The sequence below is a fragment of the Octodon degus genome, unplaced genomic scaffold (assembly GCF_000260255.1).
Source record: "Octodon degus isolate 3935 unplaced genomic scaffold, OctDeg1.0 scaffold00016, whole genome shotgun sequence".
NCBI lineage: Eukaryota > Metazoa > Chordata > Mammalia > Rodentia > Octodontidae > Octodon > Octodon degus.
In genome coordinates, this window is record NW_004524592.1 from 14,299,090 (window position 1) to 14,305,207 (window position 6,118).

The window sequence follows — 6,118 nt, forward strand, 5'->3', positions numbered from 1 at the left end:
GCCGGGAGTCTGTCCGCGCTGCGGCCGCCCGGCTCCGGCCCCGCCCTCTGCGTCTCCGCCGGCCGCGGCCGCTCGGGGCTCAGCCTTCGCTGCCCGCACCGCCGGCAGTCAGTCAGTCAGTCTGTCAGCCAGTGAGGAGCCGCTGGCGCTCGCTGCGGGTCCGGGGCAGGAGCGCCGCGCCTGGGGAGGAGGTGGAGGCGACGGCAGTCGGGGCCGCCGGACGAGCGAGCGGCCGCCGCGGTGAGCCCTGCTTCTCACCCTCAGGTCGCGGAGGCGGCTGCCAGCGTGGGGCCGCGAGGCGCTCCCGCCTCCATCTTCCCGGCGCGCGCCCGGCCTGGGGCGGGGTCGCTGCCCAGCGAGGCGACCCGCGGGGGGTCGCAGTGCGCTGGCCTAGGAGACAAAGCGGGGTGCGGGGAGGTGGGGGCCTAGGCCTCGGGGGAGGAGTTGCCCGGGGGCGGGGTGCGGTTCCTGGAGTTCGGGGTCGAGATTTGGGAAGGCGGGCGGGAGCGCGCCTCTGGTCTTCCAATTAAGCAGGCTGAGGGATCGCCCTATCTCATCTTCCCGCGTTCGTTCCCGCCGGAAATCCAAACTGCCGTTCAGGGGTGGAGTAGTGAGGGAAGAGGCGGTGTGGTGGTGGCGGTGCCTTCGTGTTAAGACCAGTCTGGAAAATGTGCTGTTCTTATCCAGAGAGCGTTTTAGGGTGACCTCTCAGTGAACGCTGAAAACTGCATGCGTCTTGCAGCCTGTAAGCTCAAGACGTAGCTCGTTATGAAACAGGAGCTTGTGAGGATGGCATGTTCCGTGTAACTTGTATGTTACATTTCTGTGCAATTGGGCAGATTTCACCCAGGCTCCCAGGAAAGGCTGGTGTGTGCAGTATTGCTCTTGGGGCTCTGCGGAGTCCGCTGGAAAGGGAAGGAAACGAAAGGTGGGGGTGAAGGGAGGCGTGATCAGGGTAGATAAAGGGTGGTGTTGAGTCCGCGAGGTAAACATCTGTGGAATACCTCCAGTCTACTCCCTGTCAGGCAGGGTGGGGACACAAAGTGAACAAGATCTGCAGCATGGGGCGGTGAAGGAGCCCTTTGGAGCTGGGAAATCGGCGTTCCTTGCACCCTGGCGTTGGCTACTAACGTGAAAGTGGAGAACCTACTGAACTCTGCGCTGTAGTTGACTCAGGAAACAGGAATACCGCCACCTGTTTACCTCCCGGATTACCGTCCAGCAGGTTAAATGAGATAATGTGTGTAAAATTGGTCATTTAGTTTAGCACTGAAAGTGTTTAACGCATGTTAATTATTTTCCTCATTTCCCACTGCTATCTGAGGATTTTTCTTGGGGGCAGTGGATGAGAAGTGAATATAGATCATTATAATACAGTGCATTATATAACACAATGTTCAAATGGCGTAGAATAAGCAACTGAAGAAGAGATTATGGATTCTAGTGGAGGGAATTGGAAGATCCCTGCAATTGGGTGACATTTAAGTTGAACCTTGAAGGATGGGTAGGCTTTCAACAGATGTAGATAGGGGATAGCAAGACATTCCACAAGGAGGTGGTCCTATCTTTTGAGGGCTGGAGGGAGCCGGAAGGCCTTTGGGGGAGGGGCAAAAACACTCAAAAGCTTTCTAGCCTTTATGGAGTCTGACCTTCAAATTGTCTCCGTTATTTTGCTTTTTGTGTCATCAGTTTCTCAGAAACCTGATTTAATCCTGTTTAAGTGCACAAATGTCTGCAGAGCTTAACACATGATTTTTTGCATTAGACATTGTGTTACTTGGCCAGCAGCTCTTCTGTTTGAATTTAATAGAGTTATTTGTAGGTGTTTCCCCTGTTATTCTACTTGGCAGAAGCAGCATCTTATTTTTCAGACTCAGGTCTAAGAGTATATATTCAATAACAGGCTGAAAGGAGTAGTGGGCACTTACTAAATTTATCACATTTTTCTGAAGCGGTGTTTTTAGGTGTTTTGTTTTGCGGATAATTATGATGAATTTTTTCTATTGATTTTACTACGTTTTGACCTCGACCTCATCAATAAATATTTATTAGATTAGGAACTTAGGTAACTATCACACTATTCAGATTCCTGGAACCACATTATAAAATCTCCATGACTTGATTTAGTTTGGAAGTAATTGAATGGCAACATAGTGTTAATCCTAAACTCTTTATTTTAGGAAAATTAATGAAATAAGAAATGTGACCTCAGGCAAATAACTTGGACTCTTAATTCCTTTATTAAATGAAAGTTTGGATTACATCACCGGTTTTCAAACTATTTTACCAGTTTTAAGAATTTTGGACAGGAGTTTCTGAGGTTCTGCAGATGTTTGATTTAAATTTCATTTAAGGGCGATCTCAGTGGTACAACATGTACCTCACATGCACAAGATCCTAGATTTAATCTCTAGTACTGCGCACACTAAGTCGAATTTAAAGGGCTGGCCAGGTAGCTCAGCGCATTAAAGCGCCTGCCTAGGCCAAACACAGCTACCAAGATAGATCCCAGGCAGGCTCTGCTAGTCCCAAGCCCCAGGGTAATTGAGACTGGGCATGGTAGTGTGTGCCTGTAATCCCAGCATTTGGGAGGCTGAAAACAGGAGAATCACTACGAATCCAATCTCTGTAGTGAGACCCTGTAGACCCTGTACTAAATATATATTTTGTTTGTTTTTGTTTTTGAGGAACCTGGGATTGAACTCAGGCCCTTGCGCTTGCCAGGAAAGCGCTTATTCTACTGAGCTATCTCCATCTCCCTGGCCTAAGTACATTTTAAAAAATAATTTAAAATGTGTTTTAAACTTACAATAACAAAGTTGCTACTACATGGTATGCACTATCTTAAACACTTTATATGTATTGATACAGTTAATTCTCACCCTAACCCTATACCATATATTGTTATTAACAGAGAAAACAGTAAAGACAATAAATTACTTGCCCAAAGGTTACAGAGCTCTAAGGTGGCAAGGCTGGGTTGAAACTAGACAAGCTGGGGGGCCAGGGAGATAGTTCAGTAGAATAAGCACTTGCCTGGCAAGCGAAAGGGCCTAAATTCAATCCCCGGTTCTGAAAAAAAAAACCCAAAAAACATACATAAATAAAATGAACTGCAGCATCTGAATGTTTATATTTTTTTAAAAAAGAAAGAAACTAGACAAGCTGATTTTTTTTTTTTTTTTTTTTTTTTTTGCGGTACTGGGATCAAACTTAGGACCTTGTGCTTGCCAAGCAGGTGCTTATGCCACTGAGCTATCTATCCAGCCCTGACAAGCTAATTCTTAAGCTTGTACAGTATTCTTAACCTCTTTGCTATGCTGCCACCATAGTAAAATAGACAATGCACACACTTTTGTAAAACTTCATAACAAAATCTATCGTTTAACTGGGTAACATTGTTGAGCAACTGTTAACAGGATCATTATTATTCCTTTTCTAAAAAAATTTTTATGTATTTGGTACAGGGTCTTGCTACACAGCTCGGACTAATAGTGATCTTCCTGCATTCAGCCTCCACGGTGCTGGGATTACAGGTGTGCACTGCCATGCCTAGTCTCTGGCAGGCTCAGCATGCCCAGAGCAGGGCCAGCATGGCATTTGCCAAGCAGGCACTTGGACACCCTGAACTGTCTCATCAGCCCAACTTGTATTTTATTTTTTTTAATAGCAAACAGCATTAATTTTATTTGCATTTTATACTTAATTTATTCCCATGCCATAATTTTTTTGTTTCTTCAGCTTCTTCTGAGATATTTTTTTCTTTTGTGTAACTTCCTCCTCTAGTTTAGAATCAGTTTGTCCCTTTTCAGTAAGGATCATCCCATTATGGCAGGGGGAGCTTATGTATGGGTTAATCCAGCCATGAGCTCTAAAAGTATGGTGGTGCATCTAGGGTGCTTTGTTCACCTGGATACGCTCAATACCCAGAGAATCTACATCTACATCTATACTCAAGTTCAGTGTAACTCTGCAGTTGTAAGCATGTACAGCAAAAATTCAACACTTTTTGGGGCCACTGTTTGGCCTGGACACACCTACCAACTCCACCATTGTAATGCCAGAATGGCACACATTGCTTCTTTAATGTGACATCCTTCAGATACTTGGTTGCCTTTCAGGTATGCCTTTCAGGTATCCATGGCCTGGGCAGTTTCACATGTGTTCTTGTTTTCAGTCTTTTTTTTTTTTTTTGGCGGAACCGGTGATTGAACTCAGGACTCAGGCCCTTGTGCTTGCCAGGGAAGCGCTTATGCCACTGAGCCATCTCCCCAGCCCTCACATGTGTTCTTAAAGTGAACGCAAAGGTTTGAGCCTCTTGATTTGCATGATTTTGTGGGGTTTTCTGGGTCAAGAGAGTAGCAAACCATTTTCACAGGTCACCTCAGGCTGCTCACAGGAAGAGGAAGAGTGATGATTTCTTCCAGCTTGTATTATTCTAAACAGTAATTTTATCCATTAAAAAAATTATTTGTTTGTTTGGTACAGGGTCTTTGCTACGCAGCTCAGACCCATAGTGATCCTCCAGTCTCAGCCTTTCCAGTGCTAGGATTACAGGCATGCGCCACCATGCCTGGCCAAGCACAGCACACCTGGGGTTCCAGGGCCAGCAAGACATGTAGTACTGGAAATTGAACTCAGGTCCTTGCACTTGCCAGGCAAGGTGCTTAGACCACCAAGCTATCTCCCCAGCCTTGTAATTTTATCCATTAAACAATAACTCCGCACCTACTTTACATTCTCTAGTAATAACTTTCCTACTTTATCTCTGAGTTTGACTACTCTGGGTACTTTACATAAATGAAATCATAATATGTTCTGTTGGCTGGTTTATGTCACATAATATAATGTCTTAAACATTTATGCATATTATAGCATGCATCAGAATTTCATGTATTTGTTTGTTTATTTATTTTTTGTCCTTTTGAGAAAGGGTCTCACTATTCAGTTTAGGCCAGTCTTGAGTTCACTTTGTGGTCCAGGCTAGTCTTGAACTTGCAACAATCTTTTTGCCTTAGCCTCCCGAGTGCTGGGATTATGGGCATGCACCACCACACTCAGCAAGAATTTCATTTTAAAGGCTGAATAGTATTCCATTATATGTATATACAACATTTATAGACATGGATTGTTGCTACCTTTCAGCTATTGTGAATAATGTTTCCATGAACACTGGTGTACAGCTAGCTGTTTGATTTGCTGCTTTTTAGTTCTCTGAGGTATATATGGAATACCCTCCAAAAAATATATATATACACTCTAGCTGTTCCAGTATTAATAAGTGTCTGGAAGCTAATTACTCACCACTTTGAGCACCTCTTGTAATTGTAGAGCCCAAAATAATTTGTATTAATGTCTCAATACATTTAGTACTAAAATATTTATGCAAGTTTTGCATTTCTGAATGTATACATTTTCTTGGTGGTCTCTGTATACCTAAGAAGTAGAACTACTACAACATGATGATTTATAGTTAATTTTTTTAGAAACTGTGGTATTTTCTGCAACAACAATGTAATTTATCATTTCCATTAACAGTACAGAGAATTCCAATTTACCCACATCCTTCCAATACTTGTTTTCTGTTCTCCGTTTTGTTTTGTTTTGTTTTGTTTTGTTTTGTTTTGTTTTTTGTACCTGCAGTTGAACTCAGGAAGTGTTTTGTTGTTGTTGTTGTTATTGTTGTTTTTAAATGTATTTAGTACAGGGTCTCACTACACAGATCAGACTCATAGCGATCCTCCTATTTTCGACTTCCCAGGTGCTGGGATTATAGGAGTGCATCACCATGTCCAGTCTCAATTGCTGGCTCGGCGTGCTGGATTGAACCCAGTCCCTGCATCTGCCTAAGCAGGTGCTTTAATCCACTGAGCTATCTGGCTGCCCCTTGCAATTAAAATCAGGCCCTCATGCTTGGCAGGCAGGCACTGTGCTGCTGAGCTACATCCCCAGCTCCAAACCCTGTTTTCAGTATTTTAAAGTTTATTTTGTGATGTGAGGCTTGAACCTGGGGCTAGTTCATATTAGACAAGCATTCTATTACTTTTTTTTTTTTTTTTTTTTTATTTTAGGGAAGGGTATTTGTATTTACAGGGTTCAGAGTCTCATTACTAGATTC

At 43.9% G+C, this 6,118-nt stretch overlaps 1 protein-coding gene across 6 annotated transcripts in view; it reads left to right on the forward strand.

The window, feature by feature from the left end:
* The first annotated feature begins 7 nt into the window (after positions 1 to 7).
* Raph1 (Ras association (RalGDS/AF-6) and pleckstrin homology domains 1) overlaps positions 8 to 6,118 on the forward strand; it is a 103,121-nt gene continuing 97,010 nt past the window's right edge. For 5 of the 6 annotated variants that reach the window (XM_023710040.1, XM_023710042.1, XM_023710043.1 and 2 more), the window contains exon 1: positions 8 to 240. The gene's annotated coding sequence lies outside the window, so the exon portion shown is untranslated. Of the gene's footprint in view, positions 241 to 268; positions 381 to 6,118 lie in introns of those variants that run through there. The other variant, XM_023710041.1, reaches the window with a different exon arrangement.